Genomic DNA, 12,891 nt, shown 5'->3' with positions numbered 1-12,891 from the left:
CCTTACCTTCCTACAACGTGGGCTCCCTCCTCAGGAAAGTGTCCCTCCCCCTACTTCCTGGGGTAGAGGCTAAGCCAAACCAAAGCCCTTCGCCCTCACCCCCTATACCCAACTGCTTTCCATGTTTTGCTGATTCCATCTTCCAAATGCATCCATTTTCCCCCACCCCCACTGCTGCCACCCTGTCTAGGACACCAAACTGTTCACATGATCACAACATCCTCCCTTGGGGTTCCCCAGCCCATCCCGCCTGCCTTCCAGTACGGTCTCCCTGCAGCCACAGAGGGACCTTTCTAAGTCACTAATCTGGCCTGACCCACTCTCCTTGAATGACTCTGCACTACTCTTAGAATAAGATGTGCCTTCCCCACCGCTTACCACAAACTCTGCACTCCAGCCCCAAGTCTAACCAGGCTGAGCTTCTGTGATTCTCTGACCGCCTGTATCGTTTCCAATGAGGAATACACTACCTCACCCCCACCAACGCAGGCTACCTCTTCTCTCATTTGGCTCAGGTTTTATTCCCTCCACAATGTTAGTGCCTGTGGCCTGACCCTGTGTCCCACCATTGCAGCTCTTATGACATTACACTGTAATTGTTTACTTAAAGGGCCTCCCTCACTAGAGGGCAACCAATGTGTCAGACTTCTTTCCTGCCGAATCCCCAGAATCCAGCAAAGGGCCTGGCACAGGGTAAATGGTCAAGAAATGTTTGTTGATTAAACTAAAAAGGATCGGCTCTTGCCATTGGGATTAGCATCAAACACCCTGGGCCCTGGATTCTAAACAGACTATTACTCTTGGCCACCTGATCTCAGAAAGTCCATTTTCTATCAGACCTTCTCGTAGCTCAAGACTGTACTTTAGATTTCCAGGATTTGCTTTCTTATTAAGCATCGCAGGTCTTCTGCTATAGTGTTTGCTGACGGGCCTTTGATTGGTGATTGGTTCTAATGCAGATAATACTGTCTCTGGTCAACTTAGGCCCCAGCCACTATTAAGTGGCTCTGCCTGGTTGTGGATCTTTATCAGGCCCCAGGTCTCTGTGTGAGTGCATCTTTGATGTCAAAACTCTTAGAACACAAGTCCATGCACTTGCAGTGTTTGTTCCTTCCACTCTCAGGAGGAATGCAAGCCCCCTTTAGGACGCTCACCAAAGGGAAGCTGGCCAAATGACCACCCTGGGCACATCCACTGGCACAATGAGGATTTTTAGTTCCCTTCCATTATCACTTAGGGGACCTAAAGGACTGACGGAGTCAAGCCCGAAACCTGTGGAGAAAGATGACCTGTACCAAATGGGCCCATCCTGGGCAAGTTCGTAGATACTGTCCTGCCTTCCCCACCTGATGAGATGATCTGAGCTGGGCTTTCTGAGTAAACTGGCAGCAGATCCCAAACTCCTAAACACAATGGTTTGGGGCAATAAGAGACCAAAGCACAGGCTTGAGAGGCACATGCACCTAAAACCTGGGCCTTGCACACGTCACAGCCAGGAGCACAGGGTGCCAGTACCAAGCACTGCTCACGCTGCCACCGCCACTGCTGCAGGGCCTGCTCCTGTGGTGGTGGGGGTGGCGGGGGGGTGGGGGGGTTGGAGCAAGAGACTGTGAACCCCGATGGAGACCAAGCAGCAGTTCCAGACACTGGCCACACCTGACGCCCTTAAGTCTCTCTTGGCTGGTCCTACCCAAGTCCAAACAGCAGGAGCTCACTGGGGCCCTTCATGTCCCTCCCTCTGGAGGCCACTCAGTGGATTTCAAATCCTTCCTTTTCACTTTTTCCTCTCCCTCTTCTCCCATGTTCTTCACTTAGTAGTGACCACCCAGGCACCAGGCTCTTGATCATTCTGGTCAGCTGCTGTTCCCTGAAGCATGACTCACTGCACATCAGGGGACACACTTGCCAGGCACAGGGGCTTGTAAGGCTCATCTCACCTAGGCCCTGTTTTCCTACAGAAACCTTTCATTCCATAGGAAATGAGGTCACACACCATAGCACATGGGGAACCGGTGAGAAAATCCTGGTGCCCAGAAGGGGGAGGGTGTTAGAAGAAAGTGGGAGGTGAAGGACCTTAACACACACAAACCACCAGGAGAACCACCGGCCACTCTGGGGGAATTTGTAGGAGGAGGCAGGAAGCGAGGGAGTACACACAACTGAAAAGAATAACCTGGTTTCTGTTTTATAGACTATATAACATATATGATTTTACCAAACCAAACTTGTAGGGCGTTTGCTTCCTTTCATGACTTGGAGCCTCTAATCCACAGCCTGAAGGAGATCGAAGAGGAAGGGGGGGGGTGCGGGGTGTGTGTGTGGAGGGTGCGGGTAGGGGGTTTGCTGGGTAGCTAGGCAGTTTCACTTTCGGGGGTGCAGGGGGACGGTGGGTGGTGCAGCCCTGCCCGCTCCACCGACTCCTGGCTCCAGGGCTTGGCTGCAGCCCGGCTTGACCTTCCAGGTTTCCCTGGCAGGAGATCAAAGCCCCGAAGCCACAAACACAGCACAGAACTCCGAGGCCTGTGCCCCCCCCATCCCTCCTCCCCTTCCATCCCTCTGGCCAGGCTTCTCCACACCCTCTCCCAAGGTCCTGCCCCCTTGCTTCCCCACGCCCCCCAGTCCCTTCCCCACCCAGTGGGGCGGTCTTTGGGGGCGGACTCCCATCGGGCCTTCTTTGACCCTACCGGGCTGGCCGCACCCCTCCCACCAGGGTAAGGTATTTCTCGCCATAATTAAAGTCATTAAGCCTCCAAAGGCTCCCCTCGGCTGCTGGTTCTGAGCTCCGGAATGAAGATGATGCATGTTAAGTCCTAGTTAAGATTATGCTGATCTATTTCGGAGACATGTACCAGCGAGAATTCAGCGGTTAAGTTAGTGGTTAAGGGTGCCTAGGTTTAAATAGTATTATTTATTCTCAAAATATGTAGCAGCCCCACTTAATTTCTCCTAATTAAAGGAACTGACAGAAGCGGCTTCACTCCGCAGCCATGTCACGGCGCCATTACACAGGTTGGTACCCTTTCACAATCAGAAAATACTGGGTGTCAAAAGGAAATGCATTTCCCTAGATCTTAATCTTAAACATAGACATGTAGACCAGTTCCAGAAAACACAATGATCCTTTTTGTTTTAACACCTGACAAGGAGCACCAAAACCCAGGAAGCCTGTCCACACCCTCCTTTCCACTGCCACTGCTAGGTGCAGGGATGCTATGAAAAAAGGCTGCAGTTGGGCTGTTTTCATGAGACGTCTACCTGGAAGAAAAACTTCTGGAATAACTTGTATGCTGCTATCTTGAGTTGAGTCTCTAGAAGTCCCACTTCAGGCCAAATCATATAAAGTCAACAACTAGAAACTTCAAAAAGGACCACCCTCTTCTTTGCATAGGGCAGCTAACATTTGTTTTATTATAAACAAGTGTTAATTAGGTGGCGGAATCAGGCTTCACAAGGAACCTGCCTGCAAAGTCTGAAGACTCTAGCCGCCTCCCTTTTGCCAAGGTGGAGGACAGGCTCTCTTTGAGGGCTGAGGGCTGAGCTCCTCCCTGCTGGAGCCATCAAGCAGGGCAGACTTGGTTCTCAACCTTGGGCCACCAAACAGGCAACTGGGGAGATTTAAAAATTACCCATGCCCGAGCCCTGCCCCTAGAGATGATGATTTCATTTATGTGGAATGGAACCTCGGCAGCAATATTTTTCCAAAAGTTTCACTGTTAGTTTTAAAATTTAGGTAGGACTGAGAACTACTGGGCCCCAAACTACATGCAGCCTCTGGGATGACTGTCAAATGCACGTTCTGGGATCCTCTCCTGATGCAGTGGGACTATGGGAGGCCCAGAAGCTCTCTAATCAGTATCCTGGCAACACTTACAGTGAGGCAAAGGTAAATGTTAGAGAATTCCTGAATCAGGTGGTAAACTGAAAAAAAAAAAAAAAAAAAAAAAAAAAAAGGAAAGAAAAGAAAAAGGATTATTCTGATTACATGATTTTCTAATTTTTATTAAAGAGGAAGGGAACCTGGCTGAAAACATTTGTGCATGTCCAAAGCAGGCTTGCTCCTAACATTTGTAGAGCTTGGGACAAGAGCTAACAAACCATTAAATAAAATATATCCTGCCCCTTTTTCTTGACATATATACCCTCATGAAGACCTGAAGGGTCAGGTTCCGACTGGGATTTCTCTTAACTCCTTGGAGTTCCTCGATAGAACATGTCAGTGTGGAGAAAGCTGACTCCCCTCATTTCCAGGGGGCCTAACACATGAGTGGACATCTCAGCCTTGAGGCCAGGGTCTGTCCACCCTCCCTGGGAAGAGGGGTGTGCTCCCAGGGCAGTCTGCCCCCAGAAGGATGTCCTGGAGAAGTGGTCTGCAAGGTCCTGGAAGCCAGCACACAGTCTTCTTGGGGGGATTAGGGGATCCTGGGAATGGTTTAAAAGGGGGCTTCCCCTTAAACTCTTCACCAGGTGGGCCAGAAGTTTTAGAAGCAGGGCCTGACAGCAGGGCCTCTCTTACTCGGTCTCGGGGGAAGCACTGGCCCAAAACATCAGACTCCAACAGGGCAAAGTAAGGAAAGTACCTATTATGTACCAGGCAAGGCAGTAAGTGCTTTCAAATGGTACTGAGCCCACAGAGCAGCTCTGCAGGCAAGGCGGTGTTGATCCCCATTTAACAGCTGGATACTCAGAGGTTACGTCACCCAGCCACGAAGCAGAGAGGTGACATTTGACCTCAGTCTCCCTCCATAATCCCAGGCTAGAGGAAAATCATGTTCTCCTCGGGGTTTCCAAAATAAAGCATGATGGAGATGTGTGCACATAAATAAACATGAATGCTGAAACTCCAAGTATTCCATTAATAATTTATGCAAGTGCTGCACCTCCCAATCCCACAAGGAAATCCAAGATCGTTCTATCCTAACCCACCTGGCCTCTGTCATCTTTCAAACTCCCTTTATAAATGTCATGCAGTTCATAGAGTGAACATAAAGGAGGTTGTCAAGGTGGGAAGTGTTACTTTTGTCCAGGATTAGCTGCTTGAAAGCTCAGGTCTTTCGTTAGAGACTATTTCATTCAAAGGAGTTTTTCCCATTGCCATTTAGCCAACACAAGCTCACAAACAGTACAACTTTCCCTCGAGACTTCCAATGATCAATCTAGATTGTTTCAAAATGGTCCCTTGTATATTCTATTAACTCCTTGAATCTGTGACTTTGTATTAGTCAAATACAAATCTCTTCACACCAAAATCGCTGTTAACAGCAACAGAACCAAATCAATCTCTCTTGGAGCGCTGCAAGGCCCCCTTCACCTGCTATCCTTACCTGGGTGCAGTTTGATGACACCCCTAACCAAGGTGACCTGGAGGAAGAAAACAGCCTGAAGGTGACCTGTGAAGAGGGGGGCCAGCCCGGGTTCTTTTTAGCATTGACTGCCATGGGCGACATTGCTGGGGCTGAAGTCCTGCTCACCTTACTAGATCTCGTGACCGAGCAGATGTGATGACCTTCCATTTGTTCACCTGTACAATGGGACAATACTAACAGGAGGTGTTCTCACAGTCGTTGGGAGACCAGAGGAGAAGATGCCTGGCATGTGGTAAGCATTAAGGCACAGTCTCCCTCTTTCAGGCATGGTACATACACTGCATCTCCTTTGGGCACCAGGCCCTTCCCTTGCCTGTCTGAGCGCAGGACTCTTCTCTTCTCCAGGAAGAAGAGCTGAGGCACCCTGTCTGGTCCCTCCGGCAGGCCCAGTTCCCACAGAGTGGCAGAAACTCAAGAGTCACAGTCACTCTGCCTTCTGAAGGGTTCTGGAAGTTGATGTGACTGTGCTGCACATCATATACAATCAAGTTTAGGACAAGAAATGATGCCACGGCACAAAACAGGAGGAAGGTGGTCCGTGGCTGTCACCCCAGTGGCGTATGGGAACATCCAGGGGTGCTTTGCAAAAATGCAGGGGCAGACGCCTCCCTGGAGACTGAGGGGCGCTGGGATGGAGGTGGATCTGGCTCTGTAGGCTTGAAAGCTCTCTGAGCCATGATGGGTAACAACAAGACCAAGACCCTAAGGACGTTAGAGGAGAAAGGGTGGGGGGGAGTGTGCTCCCTAATCCCAACTCCTCGATCTCTTGTACCTCCCATCCCAGAATTGACAGATTCCTTTTGCAGTTACAGTACTTGGTTTCTACAGACCACTTACGCTATTCTAACTCAGACTGAAGGAAAGCAGGTGTTAAAAGGAAAAATACACTTCAAGGCAGTGAACAGTTGAGCTTCTTGTGATGTCTGGCTGTGGGAATGACACCCCCTACAGCAGAGACCTGGGCCCCTCCCGATCTGGGGAATCTTGGGGTCAGCCCCTAGCATGGCATCAGGAACCCAGCAGGTAGCAATTGCTGCCGGGCACAAATGCGGAGGGGAGAGGATGTGGGCACCAGAGCTACTGTCTACCATATGGGGCAAAGCTTTGGGGTTCACAGCAGAGGCTTCCTGGGCTGAGTCTTTGGCTTCAGCGATGTTTGGACTCCACAGGGGTTCCAGGACCTTGAACAAGGGCAGGACAGAGCAATAGAATGCAAGTTCCAGAAGTCTTCTGTGATAACAGAATGATAAAAATTCCGAAAGATGAGAATCTACCACTTTCAAGTTTAAGTCCCATTTTCTTCACAAAACACGTGCTTTCAAAGACACTCTGAGCTGAGTTAACTATGTTACATAGCTTGCATGCCAATTGCTCAACAAATAGCCACTTCTCTGCATAAGTCATGGCAGCTTTGCCATTAGGAGCAATTCTAGTGACAGGGACTGGGTTGTGGAGAGGGGATACTGGCAGTAGCAGCTGAGATCATGGGGTAGGCTGTTAAGCATAACACGAGTTAAACACAGAAAGGTCGCCTTTTAGTGTCTAAGTCAAAAAATAAGCTCGAAATCCCGTTTGTACAGGCCAGTACATTGAAACTATACTCTCATTTTTCCCAAATGCAGTCCAGTCCTGGTACTCAATAAATAGTCATGACAATGATGGTGATGATGGAAGGGGAAGGAAAAAGTGCTGAATAGGCACCAGGCTGGCCTTCTTCAGGCAAGAACAGACATGAGCTGGAGAACAAGAAGCTCTTGGGCATCTCTACCAGGGGTCAGCGCTGTAACAATAGTACTTCCCGCTCCCAGGATCACAATCCCATCCATGCCCCTCCATCTGGGATGCAAAGGAGTTGGGGGGAAGGATGAGGTCTCACCTGTGCAGGGTGAGCAACCTACTGACTTACATATATTTACTGATTCCAGAAAGAGGAAGGCAGAGAGAGAGAGACAGAGAGAGAGAGAGAGAGAGAGAGAGAGAGAGAGAGAGAGAGAGAGAGAGAGAGAGAGAGAGAGAAACATCGATGTACAAGAAATATCCATCGGTTGCCTTTCATATCGCTGCTACCAGGGACCAAACTGGCAACCTAGGCATATGCCCTGACCAGAAATCGAAACTGTGACCTTTCAGGTGGGACGATGTTCCAACCAGCTGACCCACACTCAGTTGATTTAGAAAAATAGAGTTAGACCAGCAAGGAACACAAATGGATCAAGAGCTCAACTGTGTGAGACCGCCTTGAAAGATGCTTATAACAGGTCTGGAATAGATGAGCTTGGAAGGGCTGAGTGTGTTATGGGCTGGCGTGGTCAGGAAGGGCCTCATGGAGACCAAGCTGCCTGGATAAAGAGGAAAGGAAGGCTGGCCAGGAGCTGGGCGCACAAGGTGCTGGCTGAGGCTGCAGACCCTTCGGACACACACCAAGTCCCAGAAGGGAGAGGTCTGGAACAGGCAATGCTTGGTTGCATGATGATTACGTATTATTAGTCCACTCACAGGGCTATCATATAAACACTGACTATTATTTATTGACTAACCTTTCTTTCGGAAGCAGTTAACATGCCCACAGGTTAGTTCTGGTACACAGCATCCAAGCAGCCCCTGTGGTTTACTGCCGTTTTTGGATCACTAACTAAAATTTTATTTTCTCTGGATAGGGTTTTCTGACCCCTACACAAGGTTCAGCCTGGCAGCTATGTGCTTCAAGGCAAAATGCTTAATTGTGACCATCTTTCCCAGGATTGATTAATTTAGCACATACTTATCGAATACCTACCCTGATGGTATAATCGTATGCTGAAAAGATCCAGTCATAAAAGATCTAGTTTTTCTTCTCAAGAAGCTCCAGTAGTCACACTAGGGACCCTGCACGCACAGCAAGAAATACTCCTTGGACAAAGTGAGAGAGAGACAGGGGGCGAAAGGTGCATGCTGACAGAGTCCACGCGTCTTCACTCGATGTCAGACTTCAGCTCATCCCGAGCGTGGCACACCTCAGCAGTACGGGCGCGCTGCCCTGGAACCCTCACTCGGCAAACATTAAAACATCTACTCAATACGAACACTCACATCCAACTACAAGAGGGCAGATTAATTTTAAAGTATAGTTTGATAGCCTTTAACCATGCAGAAAATTGGAAAAACCAGTTAAAGACTTTAAAAGTCATTACAATGAAAGGGACTAAAAGGGACTATGAACCACAGAAAGGTGGAGTTGGGCTAGATCACTTCCTTTGGTCAATAATAGGCTGATGAGTGTCATTAAGAAAAGGACTTCTTGTTAAGGAACACCTTAATCCCAGGAAAAGGAAAGAGTAAAAAGGTTATATTAAGGGAATCAGGGATAATCTCTATCAATTACCCAGAGCCTTTCCTGTTGGGGAAGTCTCAAAAAGAACAGGAAAAGAGCTGGGTCACGATCCAGGTGCTTACCCTTTGTTTTATGATCCAGGAGTTTGGCAGCCTGGTTTGCGGGTAAGAGGAGAGAGCTAAAAGCTACAGGTGCTACGTAACCCTTCCAAACCAGGCAGATAATCGTAAAATATGCCAACACTGGTTCAAGAGCATCCAACTATCGCAAGGGCACAGGGGACTGGCTGGCATCATTTTGAAGCTCAACAAGTCAAAATACATTCCTTCCCAGTGGGTGGAACTTGTGGAAGGACTAGTGAGTCAAATCCAGAAGAGAGACTGAGCTTGCTTCTCTGGCCTCAAGAGCCAGCCAACAGGGCCAATCTGAAGAGTCACTGCAGTCCTCATGCAGAGGGACAAAGGGGGCCACTTAAGCAACAGTGACCTTGACTATGGTCCATCTGAATGGTTAAGGGCCTCTCAGTCCTGGAATGGGATTAAAGAGCACCTAGTCCCATGTCCTAGCTTTTCAAAGGATGCAGTGACTTCCTGAGGTCAGAGTATGCTGGCAGCAGGGGAGGGTGTTCAACTGAGAGCAGACTGCATCCTGTAACCCTGCCCCCCACTTTTTTATAGTCCATTAAGTTTTGTCATGTCCATGTTTTTATTTTTGGGGAAAAATCATTACTTAGGGGAATCCAGTGTTAGTTTTCCATAAATAGCTGAAAAGTATATTTAACCAGCACCTATTAAGAACATAAATATTTTGTATATTATTTTAAGCAATCATTACTAAAACATTCCTAAACTAAGACATTTGAAGTGGAACATTTAAGGAAAGAATTTTAAAAAGATGATTTGTGAAAGGAAGAAGTTGACCATAATGGTCTTGCTTGAGGACACATGTATGTTAGCTTAGAGAGGAGATGAAATCTTGAAAAGAAGTGCAAATTAAAATAATTTCAAATGTACCAACTGGGTTCACAATTAAAAAATAAGTAAATCCTAAAGTGAGTACTTTTGAAAGACTAACAGAAGACCTCTCATTTCCCCCTAAACACTGAGTTTGCTTCTACTGAGGTTAGGGCATAGCAAACTTCTAAAACACAGAGCTGACTGAAGCCAGAGCTTTTCACAGAGCACCCAGTCCTTGCTGTTCTGCTGGTCACACCAACACACATTGTTCTCAGTATGCCATGAACATTTGCTACACTAAGATGTGATGATGAGCAGGGGCCAACTAAGACTCAGAAATACCAGGTACCCCAAGGCCCCAAGCCCTACTCCAGTTTTAGCTTCAAGAAAAAGTGTGCCCAGGATCAGGGTCTGACAGTCAAGAGGAGGTTAGGTTTGGGGGTCACGTTAACAGCTAACAGATGAAGTTATAGATTAACTCATCACTGGCATTAGTTGGTTAATGTACAATTTTGTAGGTAACTTCAATAGTGCTGGCCCAAGTTCAGAGTAAAAAAAGCAGTGTTCCCTTTTCAAAAGAAATAAACTACTGATACAACCAACATGGATGAATCTCAAAGTAATTATGTTGAGTTAAAGAAGCCGGATTAAAGATCAGATATTATATAATTTACTTATATAAAACTGTAAAATCCAAACTACAATAGGATAAAGCAATAATGATTGTCTGGGGATTGGCTAGGGACAAAGGGGAGGGGGAGGAAAGGGCTTCAAAAGGCACTTGAGGGAACTTTTTTTGGAGTGCTGTAAAGTTCATTATCTCGATATGCATGTGTGTGTACGTCAAAATTTGTCAAATTGTACATTTTAAATATGTGCTGTTTACTATTATCTATTATACTTCAGTAAAGAACTTAAAACAGAGGTGGGAGGAGAATACACAGATATTCTCCACCCACTATTGCTCTTACTGCTTAAAAGCAAAATTTTTATGACACAACTATCACATGAATGATGTTAAATTTTAGTCAGTATAGGGAAATTCTAGCCCTGGCTGGTGTGCCTCAGTGGATTGAGCACCAGCCTGCAAACCAAAGGTTGCTGGTTCGATTCCTAGTCAGGGCACATGTCTGGGTTGTGGGCCAGTTACCCAGTTTGGGGGTGGAGAGGCAACCAGTGGATGTATCTCTTGCACATTGATGTTTCTCTCCCTCTCTTTTTTTCTACCTTCCCGTCTCTCTAAAATAAATAAATAGAATCTTTAAAAAAGTATATAGGAAAATTCTAAAGCTAATTTTAAAAATTATTCAGACCGAACAAGATAATACCTCCTTTTGATATCTAAAACTATCTCCATATTCCGACACAAATTCATTCTCAGTGAATGTGGATGAGTGGGAAAGTTAGACCAGCAATGAGTACAGAGCGTACATGGATTCTGGGAAGCAAGGAGATTCCAGGTCAGTGTACTCGAGAGAATATCACATCCACGTAAGGATGGTCAGGAATGTGGGTGTGGGGGATGTGCACATGTTTGTGCACTGGCTACTGCTGCCCACAATCAGGGGAGCCTAGCAGTCCAAGGGATTTTTTAAATTCCTGATTCTTTTACTAAATAGATGCCCTTGGGCAAGTCACTTCGTATCTGGTCCTCAGTTTCCTCATCTGCAGAACTGGGATAGTGATAGAACCTTACAAGGCTTTTGAGGGGATCAACTAGTTCATGGGTGTAAAGTGCTTGGCACAGCCTGGGCACACGGTAGGCACCAATTAACAGCAGCTATGATTACTACTCATTGACCTAGTCTTAAATGATTAATGGCACTAAGAAGTGTTGATTTCTGCAAATCACACAGTGCTGCTTTGAGAGAGAACTCAGGTTTGAGTTTTAAACTGGTATATCAATGTCTTTAGTAATTGCTTTAGCTAGATGTCATGAATAACAGTGGCATTGTTTTCCCCTGCACTACCTTTAGCTTTCATTTGAAGTAGAACTGAAACAACCTCCTCCACAATTAGATGGGTCTTCAGAATTTAAATTGCTCCATTGTGATCTTCTGTTCTTTCTAGCTCAATTGAGTTACACCATTGATCTAAAGAATCAAATAACTTAAAGCCACAATACTTTGCAGCTCCTCCCATCAAGAGGTGGAGGTTATTTCCACAGCCCTTGAATCTGGGTTTGGTGATGTGACTTACTTTGGCCAGTGGTTCATTGGCAAATATGATGCATGCAGGGCTGTGAAAAGTGTCTGTGCATTAGGGCTGTCCTCTTTTGCTGCTGGGAACCCTGGGACTACCACGTGAAAAAGCCCGAGTTAGCCTCCTGGATGATGAGAGCCTGACCACATGTCGAGAGGGCACAACTGTTCCAAGGGAGGCTCCAGAAAACCAACAACAGACCACAGAGGTCAGCCAAGCGGGCCCAGACCAGAACTGCTTGGTTAATGCACAAAAATCATGAACAAATGAAGATGACTTCTGTTTTCAAAACACTAAGTTTCACGGCAGTTTGTTACACAGCAAAAACTAACTGATACACCTGTGCTAATTGAATGTTCAGCAAGATCATGTTACCTCACCTGGGCAGTCCTCTGTGCTGTTCCTCAATCCTGTTAACACTGCTTGGGCTCATGAGCCTGCTTTGCTTCTCTCTCTCAGATGTTCAGGTTTCTTTTTCTGACTCATACATGGTCCCATGCACTCACTGCCTGTCTCTGGAAATTTCCAGACACTAATGTCCTATTTACATATCTCTCTCCTTAACTCCTCCTCAGTCTCTTTTATTGGCTTTCCCCTCTTGTCATCCCCTATTCCAAGTTTTCCTTTAAGTCCTGTGCTGGCCCCCTTTCTCTTCCTAGTCTATACTTCCTTCCTGGACAAGCCCATTCAGATTCTTGGTTTGAACACACACTCCCACCTAATGACTCCCCAACCTTCATCTCCAGACCTGACCCCTTCCTTAAATTCCTCCAATTCAGCACAAACGAAATCAGTCACCAAGTTTCTCTAAAAGCAATAATACTTGTCTCAAATTAATGGAACAGTCATCGTGCAAATCAAGAAACCCAAGTCTTCTTCCCCCTCTCTCACAGCCCTTTTCTCTTCCCCTCTCCACGTCCACTGTGCTCAATTCTACGCCCATAATGGATCACTCCCAAGTAGGGTCTTCCTTTGCATCCCTGCTACCCTGTATCCAGGAGCGTCCCTGCCTCCAGTCTTCTTCCAGTTCCTCCCACACATGATGCCCAGTATTATCCCC

The 12,891-nt window shown here is 46.9% G+C and overlaps 1 protein-coding gene across 1 annotated transcript in view; it reads right to left on the bottom strand.

The window, feature by feature from the left end:
* The window catches only part of ZNRF3 (zinc and ring finger 3), a 133,439-nt gene that overhangs the window by 16,668 nt on the left and 103,880 nt on the right, over positions 1-12,891 (bottom strand). The window lies entirely within an intron of this gene.

The sequence above is a fragment of the Furipterus horrens genome, unplaced genomic scaffold (assembly GCF_987537825.1).
Source record: "Furipterus horrens unplaced genomic scaffold, mFurHor1.1.pri manual_scaffold_11, whole genome shotgun sequence".
Classification (NCBI taxonomy): domain Eukaryota; kingdom Metazoa; phylum Chordata; class Mammalia; order Chiroptera; family Furipteridae; genus Furipterus; species Furipterus horrens.
This window is presented reverse-complemented; position numbering and strand designations above follow the sequence as displayed.